Below are 11,214 nucleotides of genomic sequence, written 5' to 3' on the forward strand. Positions count from 1 at the left end.
GGTTAATATGTTAATAATACTTGTTTTAAAATTAAAAAAACTTCTTCCGTGCTTCTCCGTCCATTTGAATTACTTAGTTATAAGTACCTACAAAGTCAGTTGTGACACTGAGACTGAATCGTGCGCATCACTATACTGTCAAATATTGAGCCATTATCTGTTGTGATTGCGGTCGCGGATGGTGTATTGTACAGACAGTGTGCGCACGGGAGAAAGTTGGAAGGGGAGGGGTTTTAGTGTTTCGCAGCCTTAGAATTTTTTTCATGTTTGAGAGACTGAGACTGGTCACGACTCAGTAATGTGTTTGCACGCGCCAGTGACCACGCCGGGGGAAGTGTTACGGCAGACTTGAAAATCGCCGTGTGTTACGACAGCATTCTGCAGTCCGGTTGTCAACCAGGTTTCGAGCTCGAAAGTAGTGTTACTCAAACCGTAATTACTGTGGCGTAATTAGTATCGAAGCCAACAAAGTTTATTTGGTCTCAGCGGATTCATGATTGCATGAGGATTATTTGTTATCGGTTTAATTTTTTAGGCTTCTGTTTTAGATTTGTGACAGCGTCGTATTTGTTGATATTGTTCGCCGATTTGGGGAATTTTCAGTTTTAAATGGTGGAGATTACAAGAGGCTTGAAACAACAAAGGTCATTTGATTAGGTAATGTGATGTATTATAACCGAAATGCATCAATAGCAGTGTCCCAATATGCAAGTCAGTGTGTTTGTGTCATCGGCTGAGGAAAAGAGCATGTGTATTTTTTTGGTACGCGTCGCTGTGCTAGCAGTTACAGCCGTTTTCATGAGTAACTAGAGGCACTGAGTTAGGCCTGTCGTGTCAGTCATTGTTTTTACCAAGTTCAGTTAATATTTACGATGACGATCAAATCATTTGTATGCAGATGACGGCGTGGAAATAAAACAACATCCCCTAAAACTGACGGATAATGACTTTCAGTAGAATTCGTTGCAAGCAGGCACGTTTTAAACACACTTGGTATGCAAGTGAAGAATCTGTTGTTTGGTTGCAACTAGTGTAGGCGGACCGAAGCCTACCTTCTGACCGTTCTATTCTCCGCCCAGTGAAGTCGAGTCGTTGCTGTTGTGGCGGTTGTTGTTGTCGCTACTGACTTACTAACTGAGTGACTGACTGGTTAATGAAAAAGGCTGTATTCTGTTCGTATTGTAACATTTGACAGTATTATTATTATACTATCATAAAAGGTCTCGCCAAGTGTCATTTGTGTTTTTGTGTGCTCTGCCCAGGCCGTCCGCTTGTGCTATAACTGGTAGCAAGAGTGAAAGTCACTTTATTGGCACTACGTGATCGGCATGAAAGATTATCTGTTTAATTAGTCAGTGGTCGACTGTCGCCGATTATTTGTCACGATCCTTGACTTCTGAGCGTGACTTTAGTGGAGTTGAGATTCTCTGTATAAGTGTATTGGTCTGTCCTTATGGACAAAAGGCCTAACGATGTTGCAGGAACAGTTACAGCTGTTGAGGATGTTTGACCCGACCGTGTGCATGCATGGCGATCGTGCGCGTTTGTCAATGTCCTGTGTAAGAGTGGTTCACCTGACCGGCCAAGTTCTGGCACAGTGTGTGTGTTTGTTTGTGTGTGTGTTTGACTATGTGTGTGTGTGTTTGACTATGTGTGTGTGTTTTTCAGCCGGTGTGCGTGTGTGTGTGTGTTTGACTATGTGTGTGTGTTTGTCTGTGCGTGCGTGCGTTTGTGTGTGTGGGGGTGGAACGGTGTGTGTGTCTGTCTGTGTGTGTCTGTTTGTGTGTGTGTGTGTGTGAGAGAGAGAGAGAGAGAGAGAGAGAGAGAGAAAATTGGAGGGGGTCTGTCTGTGTCTACGCGCGTGCTTGGGCGGGGATGTTGCTCAGTCGGTAGCGCGCTGGATTTGTATCCAGTTGGCCGCTGTCAGCGTGAGTTCGTCCCCACGTTCGGCGAGAGATTTATTTCTCAGAGTCAACTTTGTGTGCAGACTCTCCTCGGTGTCCGAACACCCTCCGTGTGTACACGCAAGCACAAGACCAAGTGCGCACGAAAAAGATCCTGTAATCCATGTCAGAGTTCGGTGGGTTATAGAAACACGAAAATACCCAGCATGCTTCCTCCAAATGCGGCGTATGGCTGCCTAAATGGCGGGGTAAAAACGGTCATACACGTAAAATTCCACTCGTGCAAAAAACACGAGTGTACGTGGGAGTTTCAGTCCACGAACGCAGAAGAAGAAGAAGAAAACTGAGTGTGTGTGTGTGTGTATGTGCGTGTGTGCGCGCAGTGCATATGCCTGTCTTTTTATCTGTGTGTTTGAATCACAAACCCCACGTGTAAAGCACGGTTGACAGATTTGAAGTACCCGGTCCATAAAATTGTGAGACTTTTCAAATTTTTTCAACTGTGGTGATGTTGAATTTGTTGGTTCTTCAGGCCAGCGCCGGCCGATGCTTGTGGTTCAACTGAATGGAGTACCTGTGAAGGATCACGACGAGCGTGTGTTGCAGCACAAGGGCACTTCAGTCACCATGCAATGACATTCGTGGTGTATTCAACTATACCGAGTAACAAAAGAAACGCGATCAAATTCTGCAATGTTTGATTGACAAAATCTCGAACAATTATAGAGTTAGAATTATCATACCACAAAAGTTTAATGAAGGCATGTTTGACCTAACTGTTGTGTGAGTATTTTGATGCTGCGACTGTTTCAACACACGGGACAAGCAGGTTTAACGTTAACGAAGTTTTGCCAGAGGTCTCGCTCAGTCAGTCTTCATCGCGCTCTCTGGCCACTGATCGGACACTGGTGGCTTCCAATGATGTTCCTGGTAGTGTCAGTGGCTGTATTGAATCGATCTCGAAGACGTTGTGGCAGAAAATTGCGATCTTTTCTTATTGAGGTAATGCGAATAATCCACCGCGTTGGATAACTGCAGTGCTTCTAATGTGAACAGAACATTGCTGAACGTGATAGACTGTTGACATATGCACGTTTAAAGCATATGCCAGCGCTTCAGGATCATCCTCAGCTTTAAGTCGACCTGGCGTTTTGGTGGTGTCAATCTTGGCATCCTGGCTGTTTCAAAAGTGAGACTGGCGGCAAGCGTGCCATGGTCTCTTTTGGTTGCTAATGCATTAGTGAACACATCTCACACATCAGATTTCTTCTGCTCCATTTGCACGTGCTGCGAGCGCGCATTATGTGGCTAACGTTAAACCTGCTTGGCCCGTGTGTTGAAACAGTCGCAGCATCAAAATAATCACACAAAAGCAAGGTCAAACATGCCTTCATCAAACTTTTGTGGTTTGATAATTCTAACTCTATAATTGTTGGCGATTTTGTCAATCAAACAATGACGATTGTTTTCGCGTTTCTTTTGTTGCTCGGTATGTAATTCGTTTCTTGATTATTGTAAGTGAGTGGCGATGACACGAAGATGCTGCCATTTTCATGTGAATGTGAATTCATGGTTGTTTGCAATAAGAATTCTTGTCGCAGAGGAGTATCTTCAGCAACTGCCAAGCCCTGACACTGACAGCAGACACGATGGAAGTTACACTGTTATGCCCATAATTATGTTTCATGGTTAAACCAAGTTTAGTGACATAACTTTGCTGCTGTCTGTATTGTACAGGATCGTCTTGAATTTCTGAGTCTCGGCTTTCAATTTTCAGCCTTGTCAAAATCGTGTGAACTCCTCCATCTCGTCTGAACTTTCCCGACAATCTCGTCTTGTGAACGCCTTCGTCTCGTCAGTCTAAGTGGACTTTTTCAATTTCGTTTTGTGAATTCCATAGTCTCATCAGTCTGGGCTTTTCAATCTCGTCTTGTGAACGTCTTCGTCTCGTCAGTCTGGACTTTTCAATCTCGTCCTGTGCACTCCTTCGTCTCGTCAGTCTGGACTTTTCAATCTCGTCTTGTGAACGCCTTCGTCTCGTCAGTCTGGACTTTTCAATCTCGTCTTGTGAACGCCTTCGTCTCGTCAGTCTAAGTGGACTTTTCCAATTTCGTTTTGTGAATTCCATAGTCTCATCAGTCTGGGCTTTTCAATCTCGTCTTGTGAACGCCTTCGTCTCGTCAGTCTGGACTTTTCAATCTCGTCCTGTGCACTCCTTCGTCTCGGGTGAGATATCTCCGTCGCGGAATGGTGATAACGACGTCTATTTTTTTCATCGACATTAGAAAGTGACCCGTTATGATATAACGACGTTGCAGTTTTTCAAAATCATGGTGATGCTAACGACGACGATGAAGCCTGTCAACGCATCTGCAGCAACTAGACCGCCTACATCCGTCTACCCCGGGTATCATCATGGAGGTCGCCGTGCCCCCTTTCCTCCACCTTCACCTTCTTCCCCCTCCCCCTATCAGGGGTGTCAGTCCACCCTAGCTGACCCCCGCCTCTCCCCCCGAGTCATGGTCAGCGGGGGGTACCAGCATCTGGAGGAGCAAGTACGAAGTGCTACGCCCCTCATGGTGGGGGGTGGAGGAGAGAGTGGGGATGGCTGTGGGGGCGGGTTGAACACTTCAGTGATCGTCAACAGCTTTCTGCGGGCTCGCATCCCCACCCCCACCCTGTGGGAGCAGGACCCCCCTCCCCACCAGCTTCACCCTACCCCCGGGACAGTGGACAGTGCTGAGCTGCATAGACAGGTAAGGAACTGGAATGGGAGTACTGGTACCGCAGTGAAACCTGTGTTCAGATCCCCACTGGTTTTCCTTATTTCTCAAGGATTTGGTTTAAACATAAGTTTATTTTCACAAAAGTTACAAAAGTATGAGTTTTTTTCAGCGTTCACAACCAAAGAGAACAAAACATAACCATCAGATTTGTTTTTCACCAGGCGAAAGAAAAAGGAACGAACAAACAATACACCAAACTGACACCAAAACCAGGTCGCTCGACTTTTTTTGATTTCTTGCCAATGCAAAGGCAGACAACATTTGGGCAAGATTGCTCAATCAAACATCAACCTAAATTGCAAATACAATGCCAAAGGCAGGGAAAATGTGTGCAAAATTGCTCGTTCAAATAACAACTAAATGTCGCAAACACAAAGCCGAAGGCCGGCAGACAAAATTTGCGCAGAATTGCTCCTCCAAAAATCCACAAACAAGGGTCGGAACTGACTCGGTCCATTTCTCTATTTTTCCAAATCATGACTGTGTGTGCGCGGTATCGGCGGTGTTTCTATTCCTGTGTCACATTCCTGACGAAGGTGCAAACTTCCAAGGAAGCCAGCGCAGGTGGGAGAGGGTTACTGTTGGTTTGGCCTGTTTACACACCAAAGCGGCAATGTGACCGTGGGCCTCCTGTTCCAGTGTCCCTTCTTCGCACTACCAAAATCACTGCACCTTCATCAGTTGTCACCTCTCTTGGAATATTCTTGGCACTGACTTCACATTTGTTCACGCTGTCACATTGTTTCCACACTAGCATTAAGGGGCTAGTGTTTAAGTGGGTTTTTAAAAAAAAAATTTATTGCAATTCCCAATTCTTATAGTAAATGTGATGCATTATATGTCTATAACCGCCCGACACTGCGTGGCAATTTTCCTGTTTTTAAAAGGGCAGTAACATTTTGAGTCTTTGAGTCTCGAGTTTTGAGTCTTGATTTTGTAACTTATTTATTTTTTTGGATAATGATATTGTCCTCTTTTTACATCTAGTCAAGTTTTGACAAAATGTTTTAACATAGAGAGGGGAATCGAGACGAGGGTCGTGGTGTATGTGTGTGTGTGTGTGTCTGTCTGTCTGTCTGTCTGTCTGTGTGTCTGTCTGTCTGTGCGTGTGTGTGTGTAGAGCAATTCAGAGTAAACTACTGGTCCGATCTTTATGAAATTTTACATGAGAGTTCCTGGGTATGATATCCCCAGACGATTTTTTCATTTTTTCGATAAATGTCTTTGATGACGTCATATCCGGCTGTTTTTGTAAAAGTTGAGGCGGCACTGTTACACCCTCATTTTTCAATCAAATTGATTGAAATTTTGGCCAAGCAATCTTCGACAAAGGCCGGACTTTGGTATTGCATTTCAGCTTGGAGGCTTAAAAATTAATTAATTACTTTGGTTATTAAAAATCTGAAAATTGTAATTAACAATTTTTTTTGTATAAAATGTTCCAAAATTACGTTCATTTTATTCTACATCATTGGATTGGTTTCCCTTTGAGAAACCTCCGATGGGAAAGCCCCTTTTGGGCGTGGTTGGAAAATGTGAACACACCCTTGACGTATTTTCCTTTTTAGGCAAAAAAAAATAGGTGTGGTTAAGGTAACATAGCCCCCCAAAATAGGGTAGGAAGGTAGGCAATCATTTTTTTTAACTTTTTTTTCTAACGTGTACAAATTAAACCTACTTGACAGGGAAATAAGTGTGCGACTCGAGCGCTTTCGCTTTCATTGCGTTTTCTGCACTCGTTTTTTTTTTTTTTTACAAATGTAAAAAAACAGTTATAGCGTCGGCCCCTAAAAATAGGGTAGGTCGGGTTACCGTAACCACACCTATTTTTTTTTAGGCCTTACATTTAGTCAAGAGAAAGAGAGAAAATGTAAGTTTTACGCCCTCACGGCAAAGCCATTAGGGGCATGTTACACGGGAAAACCCGGCTTTGTATGAAAATAAAAAATAAAAATGCAGGGGGGGGGGGGGGGGGGATTAGTCAAGATTTGACTAAATGTTTTAACATAGAGGGGGAATCGAGATGAGGGTCGTGGTGTATGTGTGTGTCTGTGTCTGTATGTGTGTGAGTGTGTGTGTGTAGAGCGATTCAGAGTAAACTACTGGGCCGATCTTTATGACATTTTACATGAGAGTTCCTGGGAATGATATCGTGTTTTTCATTTTTCGATAAATGTCTTTGATGACGTCATATCTGGCTTTTTGTAAAAGTTGAGGCGGCACTGTCACACCCTCATTTTTCAATGGAATTGATTAAAATGTTGGCCAAGCAATCTTCGACGAAGGCCGGACTTTGGTATTGCATTTCAGCTTGGAGGCTTTAAATTTAATTGATGATTTTGGTCATTAAAAATCTGAAAATTGTAATTAAAATTATATCTTTATGAAACGATCCAAAAACAATTTCATCTTATTCTTCATCATTTTATGATTCCAAAAACATATAGATATGTTATATTTGGATTCAAAACAAGCTCTGAAAATGACAAATATAGAAATTATGATAAAAATTAAATTTCCGAAATCGATTCAAAAACAATTTCATTTTATTCCTTGTCGTTTTCTGATTCCCGAAACATAGATATGATATGTTTGGATTAAAAACAAGCTCAGAAAGTTAAAAAGAATAGAGATACAGAAAAGCGTGCTATCCTGCTCAGCGCAACCACTACCGCGCTATTCTGGATTGTCAATTTCACTGCCTTTGCCACGAGCGGTGGACTGACGATGCTACGAGTATACGGTCTTGCTGAAAAAATGCAGTGCGTTCAGTTTCATTCTGTGAGTTCGACAGCTTGACTAAATGTTGTATTTTCGCCTTACGCGACTTGTTTCTCTTGTCCAACGCCTTTACAATTACTGGCGTTATCATCATCACAAAAGTATCTCTCCCGTAGCCTAACATAGTAGCCACACCGATCAGACAACATGATGGCAGCGGATTTATGTTAATACTCGTGGATCGATTGTATGCTTCGGGCGCTGCAGTGAAAAGGTAAAGTCCCATGTGTATGTCTGGCATGTATAAGCTGTGACAATATCTGCACGTCGAACTGGGTGCGATAGAACCCCCCCCCCCCCCCCCCTACCCCACCCTCAACTCCCCTTATTTGAAGAACTCACCCCTTTATTGACCCTAGCCATTTAGATTTTCTGTTCATCAAGTCTCTTCTTCTTCTCCGTTCATGGGCAGAAACTCCCACGGCTCTCACGTGCATGACCGTTTTTACGGCCCCGCCTTTTAGGCAGCCATACACCACTTTCGGAGAAGCATGCTGGGTATTTTAGTGTTACCTACCGAACTCCGACATGGATTACAGGATCTTTTCCGTGCGCACTTGGTCAGTTGTGTTTGCGTGTGCACACAAAGGGGGGAGAGGGCACTAGCAGGTCTGCACATAAGGTGACCTGGGAGATCGGAAAATACCCACCAGGCGCGGCCGGCCGGGCGATTCGAACCCACGACCTTCCGCTTGGGAGGCCGGCGTCTTATTCACTTGGCCATTGCGCCCGTCATCATCAAGTCTCTTTAAGATTTTCTCAGAATTGTTTCAGGCCTTTGAAGGAAAGATTCACTGTATAATGATCTCTAGCTTGAATTAAATCAACACAAATGGTGACATTCAAAAGGCAGTATAAGATAAAGTGAGTTTCATGGAGAACAACTTATCTGTGAAATGTTTGCAGAATCGCAAAAAAAAAGAAGAAAAAAAAAGAATATTAACTTGAAAACCATGCTGCATTCTCACACAAGCAAACACAAATAAGCATAATATTTGAGTGGCGGGTATGTGTGTTTGACTTTCTGTCTGTCTGTCTGTTTCTGTCTTTCTATACAGATTCCGCCGGTCCGTTCGTAGAAGCTTTTTCAGGGCTGACCACACCCACGCACGCGCTAGTGAGGAATTTTTTTGGGACTGGACTTTGTAGTCTACATCCACATACCAAACTACAATCGTAGACGAGATCATGGACTTATTTTCATACTAGACATTCTTCTTTCAACCCATAACTCCGAGACGCAACAGCAATACTTGCAATTTGGTCAGATTAATTAACTCTTTCACGCCGGATCACTCTGGTCGGCTAATGCCGGCCACTTAAGTGGACAGTAGGCTTGACCAGTCACAGAAATCGATCTAATGGGGCGGCATAATGCTGCTAACCTGTTTTATTCGTACCTGGCAAGGGAAGAGAAAAGACTACTTTGTGCACGTGCAAATATTGAACACGGTGATGACTGATCTCAGACTGTGTTATGACCAAGTGACTCATTGTTGAAAATATGTAGAAAATGTTGATTTCTTTTTTCTGTTCTTTTTTCTTTCATATCTTTCTTTCCCTTTCCCTGTCCTTTTCCTTTTTACAATTAGTCAAGTTTGACTAAATGTTTTAACATAGAGGGGGAATCGAGACGCGGGTCGTGGTGTATGTGTGTGTGTGTGTGTGTATAGAGCGATTCAGAGTAAACTACTGGACCGATCTTTATGAAATTTTACATGAGAGTTTCTGGGTATGATATCCCCAGCATTTTGTTTTCATTTTTTGAATAAATGTCTTTGATGACGTCATATCCGGCTTTTTCTAAAAGTTGAGGCGGCACTGTCACACCCTCATTTTTCAATCAAATTAATTGAAATTTTGGCCAAGCAATCTTCGACGAAGGCCGGACTTTTGTATTGCATTAATGAGTTTGGTCATTAAAAATCTGAAAATTGGAATTAAAATTATTTTTTTATAAAACGATCCAAAATTACGTTCATCTTATTCTTCATCATTTTCTGATTCCAAAAACATATAAATATGTTATATTCGGATTAAAAACAAGCTCTGAAAATTAAAAATATTAAAAGTATGATTAAAATAAAATTTCTGAAATCGATTTAAAAACAATTTCATCTTATTCCTTGTTGGTTCCTGATTACAAAAACATATAGATATGATATGTTTGGATTAAAAACACGCTCAGAAAGTTAAAACGAAGAGAGGTACAGAAAAGCGTGCTATGCAGCACAGCGCAATCACTACCGCGCTAAACAGGCTCGTCAATTTCACTGCCTTTTGCACGAGCGGCGGACTACGGTCATTGTGAAAAAAAGCAGTGCGTTCAGTTTCATTCTGTGAGTTCCACAGCTTCACGAAATGTAGTAATTTCGCCTTACGCGACTTGTTTTTGGCTCACGTAAGTGTAGCCTATGCGATGATAAACTTTGTCTGTCTGTGCGTGCGTGCGTGCGTGTGTGTGTGATAGAAACTTTAACATTTCCGAGTCTATGGATAAGAAGATTACGTCTCGGTCAAAAGTGTTTGACGTGTGTGATAGAAACTATTTGAAGACGTCACATTATGACGTAAGAGGGTTAGACGTCACGCAAAGGAATTACTGAAAGTCTCGGTCATTGTTATTGTGAGCGGGCCGAGACTAATTGGCAGATCCAGGGTCTCCCTTTCTTGCACAGTTTCACCTATGCTTACTGTGTGTGTGTGTGTGTGTGTGTGTGTGTGTGTGTGTGTATGTGTGACAGAGTGATTGAGTTTGTGTTACTGTTTGTCGATTTCTTACGTGAGCCTTGAAGGCTTCGCCTCTTGTTCCTCTCTTGTCTTCTTCCTTGTTCTGTTTCCTTCCGGCTACAGCCTCCGGCCCCCGTCTACATTTTTCCTCCGAGACCTGTTCAGGTTCACAAACTGTTGACCTGCTTGGTTTTAGATTTCTTAATGCAAGCTTACTTTCTATACTTATGCGCCGATAGTAGGTAAATTGCCCGTAGCTCGTGTTCATGTCTAAAACTGTCATGATTTGTAAATAAGATACAGTGCTAAGGCCAACAAAAAAAATAGGTCTGTTTACGGTAACATTGGGTGAAAAAATAGGGTCGGTAGGTCGGCTTTTTTTTCTCCATTTTTTTTTTCTTTTTTTCTCCCCTCTCTATGATGTTTCACAGTTCATTTCTTCTCATCAATCCCTGTTTTTGCCCAACATAACTATAAACAGTACTTTGAGCTTACCTCCCTTCTGTCGTCTGCTGTTTGAGCGCAAACAGCTCTATTTTGGATGCGGTTTTTTTTTCTTTTTCAGACGATCCAAAAAAAAGATTAGGGTCGGGCCTAAAAACTAGGGTCGGTCGGGTTACCGTAAACAGACCTATTTTTTTTTGTTTTTGGCCTAAATGTTGCAGAAGAAAGTGAAATGAATGGGGTATATGGCAGATAAAAAGAAGGTAGAAGACTCTTCCGTTCCCTTACACATCACACGAACCCAAAAATCAACCAAACTACCAAAGAATAAAGCAAGAAAGAAAATATATATAATTATACACATTCGCGAGCGCGCGCGTGCACACACACACACACACACATACACACACATACACACACACACACACACACACACACACGCACACGAACACTCACACACACACACACACACACTCACACACACACACACACACACACACACACTCGCAAAAACAAGCCAAGCAAACAAACAAATTTACACTGGTTGATGAGCATAGAAATGTGTTTAT

This window comes from Littorina saxatilis, linkage group LG8 (assembly GCF_037325665.1).
Source record: "Littorina saxatilis isolate snail1 linkage group LG8, US_GU_Lsax_2.0, whole genome shotgun sequence".
Taxonomy (NCBI): domain Eukaryota; kingdom Metazoa; phylum Mollusca; class Gastropoda; order Littorinimorpha; family Littorinidae; genus Littorina; species Littorina saxatilis.